Source organism: Pyxicephalus adspersus, chromosome 6 (genome assembly GCF_032062135.1).
Source record: "Pyxicephalus adspersus chromosome 6, UCB_Pads_2.0, whole genome shotgun sequence".
In the NCBI taxonomy this organism is placed as follows: Eukaryota; Metazoa; Chordata; class Amphibia; order Anura; family Pyxicephalidae; genus Pyxicephalus; species Pyxicephalus adspersus.
In genome coordinates, this window is record NC_092863.1 from 13,507,424 (window position 1) to 13,527,619 (window position 20,196).

A 20,196-nucleotide genomic window follows, 5' to 3' on the forward strand; every position below is an offset into this window, starting at 1 on the left:
CAGTATCAAATCCCGTCACAAGAGGGAGCCATAATAATTGATAAAAGTTGAAAAACTGCACCCAGCATGTGTACAGGAAAGTTTACCTTTACACAAGTGAGTGACTTTAGACGTTTTACAGAGCCTAGAGATCAAGTGGATAGAATAATGATAAAAACTTATCATCTTTGAGTTTCATTTACTTAAATATTCTGTTTAAATATACAGAATGGTGTGAACTTAAAGCAGAACTCCAGACAAAATGTTTGTTTGCTTTAGATAGAAAAGGAAGGGTTTGAACAGCTGCCAGAATACTGGTTGGGGAGGTTTTCACTTTCCTCCTGTCCCAGTGAAAACAATAACCAAGACAGAGAATCAGGGAAGAGGGCACACAGCAATACATATACAAATGAAAGGAAGCTATAGAACCTCTTAGGTTTTTGTTGTTTGTGTCCCTATTGGGAAGGAATACATTTTCTTGTCTTGTCTCACCAGGAGGGAGACACAGCAAAAACAAGCCACCACCTCACCCTCTATGTCTGTAAATAACCAAACCAATGGGGAGTTCTGCTTCCTAGACCATCCATCATCTAAGGCCCCAATTAGGAACTATTAAAAAAAAGGAGTAGGAAACAAGAGATTCAATGTTTCTATAGACTTTATATTTATGGAAAACAGATTTTATTGGAGTATAGGTAGAAAAAAAAATTTATGTAGTCATTGTTCCACATTTTATGTTTATCAGTCACGGAGAAATCTGGACATGAGGATCAAGCACTGAATCCTTTAGTAATATTAAAAAAATATATAAAATTCAGCTCAGATGCCTGAACTTGGACTGCAAACTTATTCTCTTACATGATCAGGGAATTCCACAACTCATTGTGTAACTATAAAAGAGTCCTAACAAGCTTGTAATTGTGACCCAGAATAAAATGCATGGAAGTCTCTACACTGCTGGGTGGTTAAACGGAAGAGAGCTGGAAATAAACTTGAAGCACCAGCTATAAATAGGTCAGGTTTCCTTTCCCAAATTTTATATAATGCCTCTTTATAACTAAAAGTCAGCAGGAGAACATCCAGAGAGGCCCAGCACCAGCGGGAGAGCTGGAAGAAGCAAGAGGACCTAACTTTAGGCGCTGACAACTTCTTGGATCTCCACTGGCCTGGCGCTGGAATCCCAACATCTATGAAGACAGGTTAGCTTAGCCTGTTATAATTGCAAACATTGTGTTCTTAAAGGAAATAAGTCTTTAAGCTGAATTCGTTACAAGCCTCGAGTGGAAGCTACCGGCCTTTAATTTACAACCTGTATACTATCCTTTAGGTACTGAAGTATTAAAAGTCACTGCAGGTGACATAACCAGAACTTATGCAACATGTGGGGGGGGACCGGCTGCTTCTTCTTAAGGATTTGGGGACAGGTTTACATCAGGACAGGTTTTATTTAAAGAGAACCTGACTTCTTTACCCGTTCTCAAAGTGAAGCAGTCAGGAATTTGTAAAACCTTTGCAAAGTTTATGTTAGTGTAAAATTAGAATCTGACATGAGCAGAGGCATACCAGAGGGTTAAAAGACAGGTTTTTGGAATAACACTTGATTGTGTAAGCACTATCGGATCATGGCTGAGTCTACAGACTATCCCATCCTGTTCTGGGGTGTGGTAGGGGAGGATGTCAATCGCTCAAGATTTCAAAACCTGAACACCCTCGCCTCCCTGGAATGAGTCTGCACAGTTGCTGCACATTGTGCCAGGATTTGATCTAATCGGCTGAGTATTCACACCATCATATAGTACTGTACAAAGATGCTGGGATGCTTGTGTTGGTCCATGAGCTGGATATTTTATATAATTTACAAAGATCATAGGTAGCATCATGGTGGTGGAAGGGCTAAGTTCACCAATTATCAGTTCTCAACTGTACAACATCAACACTTACAACGTGTACAGATTCTCAATTATAGTCATTGGCAATGATGATGTCAGTAGGAATGAATAGGACAAATAGTGTTTATTTTGCTGTCCCTCATTTGGAAACAACAGCGATCCCTGTTTAATGATCCTGAAGAATGAATCATAAAACATCAGTGGACAGCTGTATAGATGCGTTATTTTTGCAATAGGCATCTGAATTGAGCAAACATTATATTAATCATAATCTAATCATGTGTGATGCTTCTCCTTTATTGTCCAATAAAATACAGGGAAGGGCCTTAGACCTGGCTGTATTGCTCAGCTTCAATGTAACCTGCAGGAAGGTCTAAAGAAAACCTGAGCTTTGCCCACCCAAGATAAAGCAATGGTTTGCTTAATCTTACCCACCCTAACAGCTTTTACTTTTACTTCCTTTCATTTCCAGGCTATGGGCTTTGGGCATGACAGAGGTGACTGGGTATGTTCCTTTATACATGGAAATTCAGGGTATTAGCTTTGACTGCTCACACAGAACAGGGGAGGGAAAAACAAGTTCCAAAAGTACATACCTGGTAAGTCTGATGCAGAAATCTACATTCCGCTGACCCGATCCATCCAAAATATTTAACCAAGCCACCTAAACTTGACAAAGGCTCATCATAAATTTGGTAACAATCAACTTGTTACAAGTTCTGTAACAAAATTCATGTCTGCAATGTTATGTTTTAGTCATCATTGGGCTTGTTTGGTCAATGTAAACAGAAACGACACAAAGCAGGAAAAATAAAAATCACCTTTTAGTTCTACTAAGGAGTGCAAATGTGTATATTTGCATTGTTTAGCATTGGTCCGATCAACTGATTCTCCAAAGCCTCAAAACACTGCACACACGTGTACAATATTCTTCCCATCTAATCAGAACTTGGGAGAAAACAACTGATATCACGGTCAGATGTAGTCAATCATTTATACATATGTCATTTTATTATGAAATTACTTCGATCCATTGGAATTAAAAAGAAAATGGCTGTGTTTACCAGTCCAACAGAGGACTGCTGATTAGTTGCAAAGAGTTACTGCACATTCTTTCTGGTAAAGCATAATCTGTGATTCATGGAAGTTAACATGCAAGTTATGGGAAGACCGTGTTCCATAAAACAATCACAGCCTTCTGTCTTCCAGTAATATCCTAGATACAGGATGATGGCTCATGGGTATCACATGCCGCTGTTATTGTTATTTAGAAGCCGTCTTTCCACTGTGACAAGACCAGGCAAGAATTGTCATCAGCTTCTTTCCCCAAGATTAGTCCCCATGGAGGCCATGCTAGAAGCTGAGCTGTAGGAGCCTGCGCAGTGTATGTCTGACTAATATTAGTATACCTGTTTGTTCAAATGTTATTGTATCAGACACATTTTTAACACCCCTCTGTTCTCATGGAACCATAGCATAATTCCCTACTGACTTGGCAAACATCATACAGCATGCAATATTTTTCATTCAGATAACCAATGGTATTGCTGTTGGCAATATCATCTGATATCTCTGCATGAGAACCATACAGGAACGAAAGGCTTTCCAGCAATATGAAGTTTGCAACAAAAAAAAAAAAAGTTTTACAATTTCAGCTGAGTTTTTAAGTGTTAAGTTTTTTTACAATTTTTGTCTAGACAGAAATAAAGAAAAGCCAATATCAGCTAATGCCTATAATGGAGAATGTCTAAGACCAGGGACAATCTGTTCATCATTAAAGAGAAATTGAAAATACTGTCCTTAGAATACATGGATCCTATCATCAGTACCTAGGGGGACTTTAGGACACCTAGATATTTCTATTTGTTTTTTTTTTTTTTTACACTACTTAATCCACCCCAACTGATGCACGTGCAGGATCCTGAACACATTGTTACCACTTGTTTACAGAATAAAGTGTAGCAATTGACCACATTTTACAACATCTCAAAATGTCTTTATGTGATGATTGTTTACAATAGTAACAGCCTTTCACAATTGCAATGCAAATGTGAAAGTGCCAGTAATTTGCCACTAGGCCCGAATACTGAAAGTCAGTTAAAAGGATGGGGTGGTTTGCAGCAGCTGCAATGGAGAAAGAAATGGCAGGGGAGAGCTACTAAGGGACTAATAGATGATATAGAAAGTGACTATTAAAGTAACTTTGTCCTGAATAATAGTTAAAGTGACACAGTTTCTTTAAAACTCTTTAGAGTACGATTACAATTTTGTTTCTGCTTTCAGACAATATCCCCCAGGCTGAGAGAGATAGAAAAGAAAAAGCACAAAGTTCTGTTGATGAATATAGGAATTAAGGGTGGGTGAACAAGAAACAATGGTATTTCAACATAGGTAGGGCATGACAGCCTACACCTACACAAACATCTTGATAATGCTAAAAAGGAAAGTAACTTTATGTGTACCCATATACAAAGCAAATCCAAATCCAAAATTTAAATACTGCAGGTAAGAGCATAGAAAAAAATTTAAAATGCTTACTAGCAGCATTTCCTTTGACTCTGAAAGCACTTTGAGTCCATTGATTCTGAAAACACATTCCCCTCCCTTCTTACTACTTCCTTCCTATATTTTACTTTACTTTTCTGAGACTGTCCAACTACTATCTGTGCTGGTCAAGCTCCTTAGTTTACCTCCCAATATAAACTTTTATGTAGTTGCAGGTAATGGAATTAAGGGGCATTCTATAGGAGTATAACTTAACTTGAAAGCTCCAAGTTTGTTGGAAGTGATATCTAAGATGGTAACATCGAACAGAAGTCCCACAGCTTCTGGGTGCCTATACCTATAAGTTAAATAATATATATTATATATATATATATATATATATTACCTAAAATACATGAATGTTCTGGCATTCTGGCTGAATGTTCTGGCAACAGGGTCTCTTTAACCATAACAGGTTCTGCATACTGTGCAATATATAATTCTTAAGCTTATCTGTGGGAAACTCCTTTGACAAATATGAACAGGGTTCTTGTTTTTCTTCTTTTGATATATATATATAAAAATATTTATACCCATCTAGAACAGGAATGGGTTCTGAATTGAATGCATCCTACAGCATCTCTTCCTGCAAATCTTAACCACTCCTTGGCTGTACTTTTCAGTTGTAACTTAATTGTCTCTTTAAACTTTCTAAGTGGTTTCAAGTTTTCCACCCAATAATGTTGAAGTTAACTCAGACTTTTTCAGTCTCCTGTGACTTCTTATGTAAATAAAAACATGAGCCAATGACCAAATAAAACAGTTATCTGTTATAATCTGTGCATTGTTTTTAATTTTTTTGATTGTTTTAGTTTTTTGATTGAGACTATGGGGACACTGAAAGATTAAATGACATTCACAAATAAATAATACACAGCAAAAAAGTTCAGCAGCCTAGCTGACTGCGCTCTCTGGCCATACAAGGACCCCCCTACATTGATGTACATGCTAATATTTCCTTCACAGCTCCCTCTGGCCACTGAGGACAAATAAAGTCAGACTTGTGTAAGCTCCATACTACTTCAATGAAAGATTACAGCAAGACTGAAGACCCCACAAGTGATAGTATTGGGCCCATAAGAGGCTTAATATTTTAGTAACGGTGTCATTACCATGACGAAGGACTTTTCAAAGAATAATAAAATTTACAAAATGTGTATAGTGCACTAGAACAGCAGACACCAACCGGTGGTCCGCAGCTCTGGCCAGACACCATGACACCAGTGAGTAGGTTGTGTCTCTGGATTGGAAAGTGGGTGGTTCTCCCCGATCAGGCGCGGTCTGGAGCCGGGCAATTTAGTGTTCTGTGCGTCTGAAAAGGTTGGTGACCACTGTACTAGAAGTCAGAACAGTATCACCTAACAGTGGGAATTTGATATTGCTATTCTTCTAGTGATATATAGCCACTTTAGTCCCTAATTTTATTTATTTTTTTTTTTTATAAGAGACGAGCATGTAAATAAACTGGACAGAAAACACCGGAACTGAAATGTCCATTCTGGGAGCAAATGGCCTTTTCAGGACATCTTTTGTGTAGCCTGACTTAGCAGCCATTATGAAAAAGAAATAAGCATAGATAGATTGTCTACTAAGGTCATCCAATCATTCAAAACAATTATAAAATGTATATGTTTTTTATACTTTTTGTTGCTATATGTGTCCCGAACAACTGGCAATGATATAGAAAGTAAAGGGGTAATATAAAATGTTTAAACAATAGAAGATGAGGGAATCAAATCACTAAATTTGTTCTGTTGATAAGCGTTCCCTTTCATACTTGCGGTGGAAAACCAATGGTTGGCCGCTCCCAGGCACAAAGTGAACTGCAGTTGTATGCCTGGGAGCGCCAACGTACAATGCTGCCACAGCCATGTGCACAAAATTGTTCCTAACTGTTCTTATTTATTTAAATGAGAAGCAATTGTATTTGAAGTGAGGTTATCTATGGGCCTGACATGGCCCTAAGAGGAGTTATCCCCTCACCGATATCTACTCTTACCTCTTGCTTTATGTTTGGGATATCCCTGCAGATATCCTTTGGAAACAATTTTATGAAGAGGTTCAGTCCAAAAGCTGAAGCCTGTGTGTGTTTTTTTGCCCTTCCTGGATGACATGTAATACAGCCAAGTACTTGTCTGATCAATCATAATACTGATCTCCACACAAGAACAGCCTAGAGGAACTATGACAATGATTTGGCCCTCCGTAATAAGCAGCATCTGCTAGGCTGCTCTAGTAACCGTTGTTTCAGTCGTCTGGACCTGAACAGGTTTAAATATTAAATAACTAGCACACATTCTCCTTTTCTTTATACATGTGTAAAATCTATTTATGTCAATCCACGTGCACAGCTCCACCCAGCCCCTCTGATCCAGCAATGTGTTTTTAGTTAGAAGGACATTTTTGTGGTGTAGTTGGCTTATTCCACAGGGAAAAAAAAAACATGAGACTTGAAATCCTGCACAGAAGTTTGGCAGTGAGTTTTTAACTCCTTCTCAGAAGAAAGGTTCAGGGTTAATTCTTCAGGACAGGTTAACGTGATGTTGTTACTATAGGAACATGGCCTCAAAGTACCAGATTTCATACCTTCTTACATGAAATGAAAAATAAGGTCACGTCATACTCCAACCATGATCACCCAAACCCCACCCCAATCATACTTAAATTTCTGCCAAAAATATGCCCATTCCCCTGGAGTGTAAGACTTCAGGGGCCTGAAAGGCAAAGGTTGAGCTGCCAAACTAGAGTTGGGAGGTATTTCTGCATCGTTCCGGCCAACAAGTCTGTCTAGGCAAATACTGAAAGAAGAAGAAGCCACGTTATAAGCAATCAACCTATCGTTTACCAATGTAAATACTTCCAATGTTAACCAGCAGTGTTGTCAGGAATGTCCCCAAGGTCCACCTATTTGTGTGTAGGTGTCTGGTGCACTTTAACTGCCTCCGGGGATGAACTTGTTCTGATCTGGGAAACAGTTCATAGAGGATGTGGAACGGAAGGGCTACTTCTGGAAACCGCATGAGAGGAACTTTTCCATAAACACACCAAGACACTGGTTTGAGTTACTGTTAAGACATGTGACATCAATGTGGCATGGTTTTAAAGTACATCCTGTACCCAGTCTTTTACAATCCTTAAAGGATAAGTCTACCTTTCAATGCATTATCCATATGCTGCTTTGCCCAAAAGCAACTTTCTAATGATAATTCATTCAATACATGAGTTTTAAAGGTAAAACTGAACTCCAGCCTTACATTCAGTCTTGCACAGGCTACCTCCTGTACTGAAAGTCCTCTGATTTCACTGTACACTGTTGGCTTCTCATAGAGTGTATTGGAAGCACAGGAAATTGGCTAGAGCCCATCTAATTTCCTGGTTGAAGGACATCCGGTATTATCTACCTCTTTCCTTCACAGCCGTACAGCTATCGGCCTGCACTTTTTATTCAATGTAATTCAGATTTTTAATTCCAGGCTCATCATTATCATCATTATCATCATGTCATATTACATGTTGGGTGGGATATGTGTAAAAGCAGTGTGCAAATGTAAAAGATACATGTGAAGAATCGAGTTGGAGCTTTTCTTTAAGAAATACTTGTAGAAGTGAAAAATAGAAGTCTCATGATAATAGAGTACCATAGTATGGAGAACACCAATGGAATTAAAGCAGAACTAAAGTTCCACTTTTAAAAATGTTCAATCTGGCAGGCCATTATTGCAGAAAGAGACATGCTATGTCCATTCTGCAATAATCCTCCCTACCTGTCTGATCACTCCATGGAACTGTCACATTTTACAGGTGACAACATGACTGTTTTTTTTAATCTTGGCATTTAATTCTCTATTGTCAACTACACAACCTGGCTGCTGCTGTGAAGACGCTGGGTGCACTTGAAGTTTATTTACAAGAGATTTTGGAGAATTGGCTGCAATTTAAACCTCAAGAGGCCAATTACATTGCATAATGCCAATTTATCTCAACCTTTATCTGTCAAAATTCCATTGTAATGAGTCTATGGTGAAATCTGGAAATAGAATCATAAAAATGAATCTCAACAGCAGTCTAAGTGTTGCTCAGCTTTTTCAGACAGGAACAGACATGTGACCATCAGGAAGTTATTTTCCAGCCACAGCTGTGAATGTTTGGTGTAAACTTCCACCACAGTGTTATAAGGACGATATATACAGACAAATAATGTATATTTCTGGAAGTTTAGGAAAATTTGTGGTGCTAGATGGTTTGCACTTTTTTTTATTAATATGTTGTAAACAAAACTAAAGTTAAAGCTTTGGAATCAAATGCTAACACTAGATCATTGATGGTATTGCACTATTATCCATTCCTTCATGGAAGCCTACTTTATCTGAAAACTCCATATGTTTGCTGGAATGCAGGAATGTATTTATTTTGTATACATCTGCTGAAGATTTCTTCCTGTCTTATTACTTTTTTTTCATGCCTTTGGCCAGTCATTTCTGGGACTTCAGACATTCTTCTAATCTACTCTGGAGAAAGGATGGTTACCCCGACACACCCATCCTGCAGCACAATATCGCCTCTCTATTTTGGGAATCAGCTAATTGCAGGCTAAGTGTGTGGTTACAATGCCAATGTGCCATAAACAACGATTGCCCAGAAGGGAGAAGTCTGGGGTGGCGCTGACTTTGAAGTGGGAATTGTCAGCCAAAACAACTATCACTTCAAGATGTGCATCACATCATCAGATGGCACAGCCCAGAGAAGGCCAAAAACACAAATTATCCCAGCAATGTAGCGAGGCCCAGATCTTAATTTTCCGTTGCAAAAGCAGACATTAAAATATTGGGTAACATCACATTTTCAATTACAGTTTAGAAAGATGTTTCATGCCCATGTTAAAGAAAAACACAGCCGTCTGTAATAAAGAAACAGAAGTTATTTACTGGTCTCCGCTAATGATTTTTACATGCATGGTGGTCAGGGAGAAGATAAAAACAACAGTCTATATATGAACATATATTTCATACAGGTACTGTAACCCACAATAGAGCATGTGAGGAGTGTGACATGATTCTGATGATATGAAGTCATATCTAGCCATTACAAAATGCCATACAATGGTACTTTCCTAGAAACTTGCAGATTCATAACTCAGCCACTGGTGTTCCAGTGCCAACCAACTGCAAGCAACATATTGCTAGAAACAGATGTTGTGCCATATTACTCCAAAGCTGGATAAAAAATAGAAACCTTGCCCAAATATGCATCTCCCTGTATGCATTTTAAAGCTACTGGCTCAAGGACTCTGAAAGTAACAATTAGCACTGCACGCACATACTGAACTTTGCACAGCAAGGTAAATGTTGAAATGTGCTTATAAAATCTCTTTTAGATTTGATAACAACTACAACGTGCATAGCCCTAATTAGCTGTAAAACAACTGAGTTAATAATTTAGGAAAACCAGATTTGAAAATCAAATCTGATAGCAGCCTGTAGTCTTCCTAAGTCTTATTATGCACCCTGGTACACAAAAAGAAAAGAGAAGGTATGTACGGACCATCTGCTCTCATTGATTTAGGAGCATTTGTCTATAACCTCAACCCTTCTGAACACATTAGGGGTGGATTGTAATTCTAATCTCACAAATGCTCAGTTGGCTGAATGGGTACAATGTTTTACAGACATACTCCAAATTCTGAAGACAAAGTCACCAGCACGCTTTGAGTACAGGAATCTTGCTTTAATAATAAATGTTTCGGAGTCGCACATGGTCTCCTTCCCAAGCACCATAGTGATATGCTTACTATGTTCTACGTGGCACCATCCGTGGTTGTCACTTCAAGCACCCTAACTCCTTTACAAGGTCTGTTTGCTGTAAGAAGTGCATTACTATCATGGACATTCCAAGATCTTGTGAAAAACCTTCTTAGAAGAGTTGAAGCTGTAATATTCACAAAGAGGTCTACACGATACTTGACTGACTTTTAATATGATCCATCGTATTAGGAAAGGTAACGATTTAATAAAAAGTGGAAGAGGCTGAATGTAATGGGTGCACACACTTTATTTTTTCATGACCAGTCAAACCAGAGTTAATCATGAACAGCACTGAGGAACAGCACAAAGTACCGGCATTGTAAAAGACATCACTTGTTCTTATTGATCTAATAAAAGATAAAAATTAACTTAGGGGACATAGAAAACACTACCATGTTTACATAAAAGGATACCTTTTTTTATGCAAGTGTAAAAATATTACAAAAGCTCTATCTAATCCCATTCTATCCAGAGTCATTGTCATAGTATGCTGCTATGTACACAATGAGCACAATGAGGAAACACAAAGTGCTCCAACAATCACGTGATGGAAGCCATGAAAAGCAAGACTAAAAAGGTGATCAGTTACACGATATATATGACTTTTCCAATAATATTCATATTCTTTAAGATATTCATAGAGGATCTGTAGCTGCACCATTGGTGTTAGGACACCAGTATTGAAGTTTTCTATTACTGCTCTGGGGACTGGAAATTGTATAATGTTTGTAGTTTACTGTGCTTTTGATCTCTATGACTAGACAGTGCTAGGAACAATATTGCATATTTCTTGTACTGCTTTGTGGAGTGGAAAACTGTGTTAGGACTGACATTGCTCTATTATCATCTGATCACTTGTCACACTCAAAAGTTTACAATTGTGTGACCAATGCAATTTATTCTAAATTCTTGACCAGTGTTCAGCCAAATAGCTCAAGATATGATCAAGCAACATCACTACTGTACAGAGCATTGTGGTATCTTCCATTAATAATGGCACCACAATGTGCATTTTAGGGCATTTCCATCTATCCTGCAAAGTTGTAGATTGAACATCAGTACTACTTGAACAGCACTGGAACGTATTGCCTTCGTTTTGTGTATACAATGCCTGTTGGGATACAAGCTGAAGAAAGGGTACAGGAATTCCTGAAAACCTTTCATAACATCTCTAACACAGACAGGGTAACATACACCAAATAAATGCTTCAAAGGCAAACTTTGAGTTCTGAAAAAGAAGAACAAGCACCACATCTTATGGCTGTCCTGCTCATAGACAACCAAGGATGTGTGGTACTTGTCATGGCAGTCATATGGGTAAAACAACTCATGGCTTGTAAATTGTTTGACTTTATTCTGCCAGCTAAGGGCTATAATTAGAAATGATCAAGAAGGAAAAAAACCTGGAATTCCTGAACCTGGAACCAGCATTCTTCCATTGTTGTTGACAATCTCATTACACCTTGCTGAAGATGGTGAGTGGATGGGATAGAGGGGCATCCTCCAAGTGTTCTGTCTTTTAGCAACTTTAAATCAGCCTGGAAGTGCTCAGTGCAGAGCAGTTCTTGGTTCATGTCAGCATTGTGCTGAACACCCGAGGAGACAGAGGTTGGGGTTGATCTACTTTTCCAGCATACAGTAAGGGCATCAGTGATTTCTATAGAATAGCACCAGATACCCTCTGTATGCTGGCATAAGGCTGCCCACTTATGCTCATTGCCTGCTGCATGGTAAAGGCAGGTTCACACATACATTTGCCAGATTCAGCATTTACCAGTATCCAAATCTATTGTAAATTAGGACTCCTGAAGTTGAAACAAACCATTCTACTCTTGTGTAAGCAGTTTTCACAGTCTGGAACCATTATTTTCAATTTTTAAGAAGTTGTTTGATGTGACAGATAAAAGCAGGAAATGCTCTCCTAGATATTTGTCATATTCAGTACTGTTAGCAGTAAAACAGGCCTTTGTTCTGAACATCTGGACACCAAACGCTATGCACACATACAGCGTACAGTATTTTTCGACAGATCAGGTGTTTTACAAACAGCATCTAAGAGAATACTACTAAAGGATATGAATGATCTAGTGACTTTGTAATATTTAAAGTATGAACAAGCAGCAACCAAAAATAGATACCAGCTAACATTTTCTGAAAATTTTCAACTGTTCTTTTGTAACTTTTCAGAATTTATGGCATTGCTGTTCATAGGCTAAGGGAGCTTTGAATGCATGGCATGGACACCAATCATTCATACAAGCTAAAAAATAAAATGATCCTTAGAAGGTCAAACTATCTACAGGAAACTGTCCCCTATAGGTGTATTTTACCTATACAGAAAAAGCAATCAAGCTATTATCAACATCAGGGAGGTCTATTTAGGTCTATTTGAAGCTGTGAAACAGTCCCTGGTGAAAAATTATTTACTATTCTCCACTAGAGAACGTTTCAGTGAATATCAGATTCACTGCTTCATAAATGGACTCGTAGATTTTACAGGTGGCTTATTTGACAGCAGAATCAGTCTAATGTTGTAGTCTGTTGATTTCGCCAGAGGTTCAAGTTACTTTCCAAAACCTTACACCAGTAGTATTAAACCTACTTACTATAGAGGAATACATTCTCTGCTCTTACAAAACCCCGCTAAATTATACATACACACATACATACACAGTTTATGAAACTTTCACATGGTCATTTCACATGGTGGTCAATAGAAGAGGTGCCATGTTAAACAGACCATCATTAGGACTCTCCATAAATTAGAAGTCAATATACTACATGTGTCCTTTTCCATGGGTGGTTAATGATGAGTAGCGTTCCAGACAAAATGGTGCTCAATGGGAAAACACCAATATTCACTGATTGTCAGTAGGAGAGATGTCCACATATATTAGTGGTCAATGAGAGAGGTGACAAATAGTATGAAAGCTCCATTTCACTGGGAGTCAATAGGAAGAATGTGCTTCTTGCAGGAAGCTACATTGGGTCTCAGTGAGCCAAAACTATGCAAGTACAAACCCCCATTGTCCTAGAGGAACCCTATAATTTCACAGGATTATTGTCACGCTATGCTGCAGTAGTCAGTAATCTCCTTTAGCAGCAGGGATCAATGTGAATTGATGTTGAGCTGCCTAAATATATTAGGGCAGGACAAACTGGGCAATTGTCCAGGGCCCTCAGTGACAGAATGGAAGAGGTGCATTCAGGGCCCCCACTTTATATTTTTCCAAGGCCACATTTTCTCTAAAACCATCCCTCATAACACGTGTTGCTGGCTTAAATCCGTAAAATTCACAAGAACTGAGAATTGCCTTAAACCCGGAACACTCCTTGGAAACAATAAAACTTAAGAGTAATTTTAATTGCCACTTCATCACAGTCACCTTACTGTGTCAGGATATTCATATCAGGTTGCAATCTGAGCCAAAGTCTCAGCACTTTGATCTACAACTTTACTGCAAATCAGAAAATAATGATCAACTTCTTAATTCAGCATAATGCAATAAACCTGAAAACCTTTGTGACCTTTGTGTACATCCTATATTGCAAAAGCACTTTGCTATCGGAGAAATGTTAATTATCCGACTATAGAGATAGTATGTTTTGTGTAAAGTTACTTATTAAAGGAAGGTTTGAGCTGAATGAATTAAATCCTGCATTCTTTGTACGGAAAATGAAAACAACAAATAAGTGAGAAGGACATATAAATAAATTATTGTTAAAGCAAAGATTTAGAAAAGCTCATCCTATATCCAGCAGTTTTTTATGGAATCCATGAACACGAGCATGAAAACCAATATCCCGTGAGCTTACACTCACCAAGATGTTCTATTGGCAGAGGTAGGCAACAGCAAGAAACATAATGTGGACACAGTGGGTAAGTAATCAACTGAAGACCAATGACCCCCACTAACACCGATAATACCCACCCTAACTTCACACCAGAGCACCAATGCCCCCTCCTTCCTTCCGCAGAGCCCATGTCCCCCATCTCCAGGGCGCTCGAGAAGGAAAACCCCAAAAGGCACATCTGCAATATTGTACAAATATTCTATTCATACATACACTCTATAGTATGAGCTGCCGCCACCCATCCAGGTCAATTTCAACAGCAGCAAAAGGTACTGGCTATAAATAAAAAAGGGGTAAATAAAATCATAATAATGGGAAAAAACACACCCCAAAATTGAGGTACAGGGACTTGATAGTTAGATGCTTCAAAGCAGAAGGGGCAATTTATTTTGCCTAGGACTACCAAAACCTAAATAACACTTCTGATCGGCGTAGCCTTCAACCCTGTAGAACAATAAATGTAAATGGGCAAGAACAATATACAGGATGACCTCACCTGATAAAACAAAAGAATATGTTATTCAGTAGATGAATTCATTTTCATATGCAAAAACTTGTCATGGCAACTTATCCTAACGAATCTGAGCATGCAACAGTAACACAATACCACAGCACAGACTCTTTATAAAAGTGCCATATCTACTGTTCCTACACTCCTCCACCTCATACTTTCGTCATTGCTGACTGTGAGCTTTCAGCTTATTAAAAGAAAATGTAATTACAGGGAGAAGGAAAGACCAGATAAACATTTCTCAGTACAATCAACCAGATAGATGGAGTTTATGTATATTTTACTTTTGGGTGGATGTTGGCAGGCTGACTAACCCATTACATTTCTTTACACATTTGACAGCTGGAATGGATGACAGATTACAGTCTCCTTAGATTTATCAACTATATATACACATGTCAATAAAGGAATTGCACAATTGTATTGTAATATTTTATGCTAGAAAACAGAACTGTGCATCTAAGTTTCCTGGTACTCTCATTTACTACAGCAATTTTATGTCTCACACGTATCACTAGCCCTTGTCATATTTACTTATATATCATATTCCTATATATATTGGCTAGAGTCCCAATTAAAGAACTAAGATGGCCTTTACAGCAGTGCAACTACAACTCCACTGGGGGGTGGAGACTGGAGAGGAAATCTTATTCTTGAAGCCAGTGACCCCCTGTACCCATAAGGGGTCTGCGGGTGGACCTCAAATTTTTTTAGATTCCTTGGACAACAACCAAAGTCACTCTCAAAACTTTTAAGCCTCACAGGGTTAAAAATGATGCCATACTTCAAAGTCAGCACATGCAATGTCTTCTGTTCATAAAACACATAATAAATACAACCTTTGGATCTATTTGAAAAAATATTTCAAAAGTACAAATAATATATCTGGGCTGATGTGTAACAGAGATGATTATAGTGCTGTAAAAGGACAACTAGCTTAAGGTAGACAAACACGTCAACCATTAGTGAGGTCAGGTAGTTTTAGAATAAATATAACTTAGATATGTGTAGGGGAAATAGGCGATCCTTAATTGACACATGGGGAAAAAAAAAGGGCTGAGAAAGTCTGCGTGGTCACAGAACGATCCCATGTATGTAGTTACTCTATGAACTCTTCTACTGAACCCAATGCATTTCTGAGTTAGGATAGCCCAGGACATACGCCAGTGCTTGATTGACAAAAAAGAAGTACTGTATATACTTAAATATAAACAGATTCCAATATAAACTGAGGTTCTTATTTTTACCTGAAAATACATTAAATACTCGAGTACAAACCTAAGGCACCAAATGCTGCAGTCACTGCTAACATTCAAAATAAAAATCAAATATAAATGCCAAATTAATATTTTGAATTAATACACAATATACAATACACAATGGTGTGTACTTTTTAAATAATGTATTTAAAAGAGGAAATATTATGATTACATGGGCTCAGTCTGTTTATGTTTCATCCCGTTTTTTACAGGTTAAAGATTTTTTAAACTTTTAGGCTGGTTATGATAGGTCACTTCTAAAATTAAATGAAGTTTTGTTTGGGCACTAGTAGATGTTGTTGTGTCCTCGTGTAAAATGTATACCAAACTCATGTCTCTAATAGTAGGTTTGTAACACACTTTACATGAAGACACAGCAACATCTACTGCTGTAACCAGAGTATAAACCGAGATGATTTCTCTAATACCATTTTGGTGTGGGCAAATCTCCCAATAATGCTTAAGTATATAAAATATTTCATGAAGGAACTTCAGGATTGCCAGTGATAAGGTGAAATTAGTGTCAGAGTATGCACAAAGGAGCCACATCTTGTGGCTCACCAAGTTTATGTTAAATTGGAAAAACAGGCACACAAAGACTGCTGAAAACAACTTTAAAATCTTCACTGATTTTTTTTCCAGCAACATTCTTCAGGTAAGTAAACCATTTAAGACAAACATATGATTCAACATTTCACCCTTATGTTATGTCAATGGGCAGCAATACTCTGTTTCGCAAAAGGTGAGAAATCTAGAAGGAGTGAAAGAATTAGTTTGGTATGTTAGGTCTCACCCCGAGAGCTAAGTGGAGGTATTTTTCAGTGCAAAGCCATCAGTGCTGAAAACAAGTGTACATTCTGCAGAAGCATAATCTGCACTCCCCTCATTGCGCCATTTATGTCTGGCTTCATCTCGCAGGACTGGGTTGCCATGGATTATGTAACTCCTCCAAATATGAATGCGTTACAATTTTCCAACACCTGACTCCATGCTTAGCATCTTAAAAATGCTGAGTGTGTATCTTGTGCTGCTATGCAGAAAGTATGCTATTACACTATAAAACTTGCTAAATTCAGACAGCCACGTGGTAACTGCTCCGGGATCCTCTTCAACTGATTTCCACTGATATGCTCTTGGAAGAACATTTCAGTATTAGCTTAATGCTTTAGAGCAGCGGTCCCCAAACTGTGGTCCCCAGTTCTGGCCAGAGTACCCCCCAGCGGGGTCAGAAGAAAGACCCTGCTTGGGGGGATGCACCGGCCAGAGACGCGGACCATGTCTCCCGTATGCATTGCAGGCTCAGGGCAGTGGATGGGTTGTATCTCTGGACACATCCCACCTACTCTCCCATCGCAGACTCAGACCTGTGATGGGAGAGTGGGCGAGTTCTGGCATCATGACGTCACTCTGGGGAACGTTTCTTCCCCTGTGAGTGACACACGGTTCCTCATGCATACGTGGTCTGCAGTGTGTAAATTTAGTGGTCCGTGAAGTCCAAAAGTGTTGGGGACCACTGCTTTAGAAAGTGATTGTGGTTCGCTTGTCACATGTTGCAAAAGATTATGGGTCATCTGCTGTCCTTTAGAGCACTTTGTGGTTACATAGTGCTACCATTCAAATCAATAAAAGCTAACAAACCGACCTAGGGTTCTGATGCAGTTTCTGAAAAACTGCAACACTGCCACACCCACTCTCAAATGCATGCATGTAAAAAAAAAAAAAAGTTTTGAACTACTTTACTACTTTATTTTAATGATAGGGCTTTGGGCAGTTCTCGATCTACCTTCCTAAACCTCAGCTTTTTTAAACATTACCAAGTGAAAAAATATTATCTAGATATTACTGGAGACAAATATAAAACTAACTTTTAATAACTGGATAGATTACCCCCTTAATAGTCGGATATTTGCTAGTAATACAACCTCTAAATAATTCCCTCAGAAACTCCAAATTATTTTCCTACAGATTGTTACCTAAAATGGATTTGTAAAGAGTGACACCTGGTAGACCTGTACCATGCTTCTATAGGTTCTTTATTATCTTATGTCAACAAAGTGAAAATTAACGCAATCATTTTAAGTGTCTTTTACGTAGATTTGACTATGAATGTTTCTAGCATGAAATAACTAGGCAAATGATATAATTCCTAAACCATTGCATCACTTGTATGCTTTACACGTAGCAAACATTGTATGACCTCATCACCATACCATGTAAAACTGTAAAAGTCTACTATGCAGCACTAGAAAATCTCATAACAGTGCTCATTTTCCCAATTTCATTGCCTTTTTTGGGAATTAATAAACTGTGGTTCTTAAAGTGTAAGTGTGGCCAGGCTAAGAACTTCCATTACAAGCAATGAATGAGCTTCAAAGTTCTCACTGATGCCTGTAGCCACATGCACTGTAGAGTAATTCATCTTTATATTTCACGGATGACTAATGTAATCTTGGATACAGAAATTGCTAGAACCTATATCCAGTTTCTACTGCTTTACTTCCCTTCTCCTTCCTGTTCCTGTGACATCAGAACAAGAAATGGGCGTAAATGAGGTTCTGAAAGACACAAACTGTCATTACAACACAGAGGTTGAAGCTGAAACAAAATGTTATCTGTCCTCGATACAGAGGTTTTTGGTCAAATCTTATCCTTCTGACACACTGCTACTGAAACAAGAAGGAACACATACAACAAAAATGATTACACCCTTTCCCTGTTCTTTCCAAAACTAAATAAAAAGTTTGTGCTTTAATAAGTTATTTTTGGGTCTGTATTGTACTATTATAAGGATATAAAGTTATTTGTATTTTACTGTATCCCACATACATGCTATGTCGCTTGCCTAGTAGTCCGCTGTGATTTTGCTATACTGCTTCACTGATTTAAAGGTCAGTGGGTCAGCTAGAACCACAAAGATTTACCCAATACAATCCTATTGTTATGGCTTCCAACATGATTGATCTTGTCTCAGATGCAGTTCAAGCAAGAATAAAGATTTCTTGTTAAGACAGAATAAGAGTTTAGTATTATACGAATAACCCCTTGTTGCCAAATGCTTCACAGTAGAACATATTTCATTATGTAATAGGTTGATATTTTCCACCTAAACGGAGGACCTGAAAGTTCCCAAATTAACGGCATCTGTTTTGTGTCTGTACACAATCAAACTGTTGGCAGTATAAGAATATTTACCTACAGAGTCAGAAAATGAGTGTCAAGGACATTATGCTCAGGTAGGCTTGTGCTTGGTGTCATTGCCCTCTTCCATAGAGTACATATGTGGATTTTGAATGACAAAGAGGATTTTTCTAAAGTGAAAACTGTGGTCGTCTTGACCTAACAATGACTCCCTTGTTCCAGTTTCTCAGTCTACAGTGCGAGTGTGTCGTTACCATGAACTTTGGAAAGAGAGATCACTCATACATGTCACTGACATTAGTCAACTTTCAAAAAAATAAAAAGGCTGATAGTTTAAATGCAAGAACTTTAAATAGTTCTTTGACATCTCTACACTTAGCAGTTTGGACCGACTCACCCTTTAAACTTGCAAAAATAAACAAAAAAAAAAATGAAAAAGAAGAAGAATGTTCTACAGCGACAATATGAGGTTTGTTTTCAGGAGTCGTCATTTCCTTTCCGGTTCCTGAGATCCCAGACATTAAATCACAAGAAAATGCCAACTGGCGTTCACCTAGCACTCTGTGCCAGGAGAGAAGAGGGGGGAGGAAGGGTGGGCTAACTGATGGTGGAAGAGAAAGGGAGGGGGGAGTCCTGTGCATAATTTCCAAAAACAGAACCCAAACACAGAGGTTTGCTGCAGAAATGTCCCATTGAACATGGTCCATATTTACTTTGGTGGTTTAAATTAAAATTAGGAAACAAACAGACGTACAAATTTCTGTCTGCAAAAATACAAAACAGGTGAAAAAAAGCAAAGAAGTTGGTGCCTATGCAGAAATTCTGGAAGGCAGCAGAGAGTCTCTTACCCTTGCCAAATAAGAAGAACCCCAACCTTCCCCTCAGTCTTGCACAGTTGTACAGATGCCTCCACTGGACTGAAATTGCAAAATTTAGTCAAAACAGTGAGCGTCTCACAGTGTGCATTAGAAGCTGCAGCACATCAGACATCAGAGTCAGCCTTACTTCCTAAGCTAGAGGATGCCCTGAAATTTTTTATTGTAATTTTTTTATTTTACGTCTGAGATGCATTCACACACTGGGAAATGTAACAGTGAGAACTTAAAATGAGAGTGCACAAAGAAAAAATGTACACTGGTCCTTCTATAGAGAAAAAGGGCCTCAGACCCTGTAATTCCTGGGGTACCAGAATAGGGGACAGAGACCCTTACTTGGTTCAC

At 38.4% G+C, this 20,196-nt stretch overlaps 1 protein-coding gene across 1 annotated transcript in view; it reads right to left on the reverse strand.

Moving 5' to 3' along the window:
* The window catches only part of MYO1D (myosin ID), a 46,022-nt gene that overhangs the window by 23,144 nt on the left and 2,682 nt on the right, over window positions 1–20,196 (reverse strand). The gene's annotated exons all lie outside the window — the stretch shown is intronic.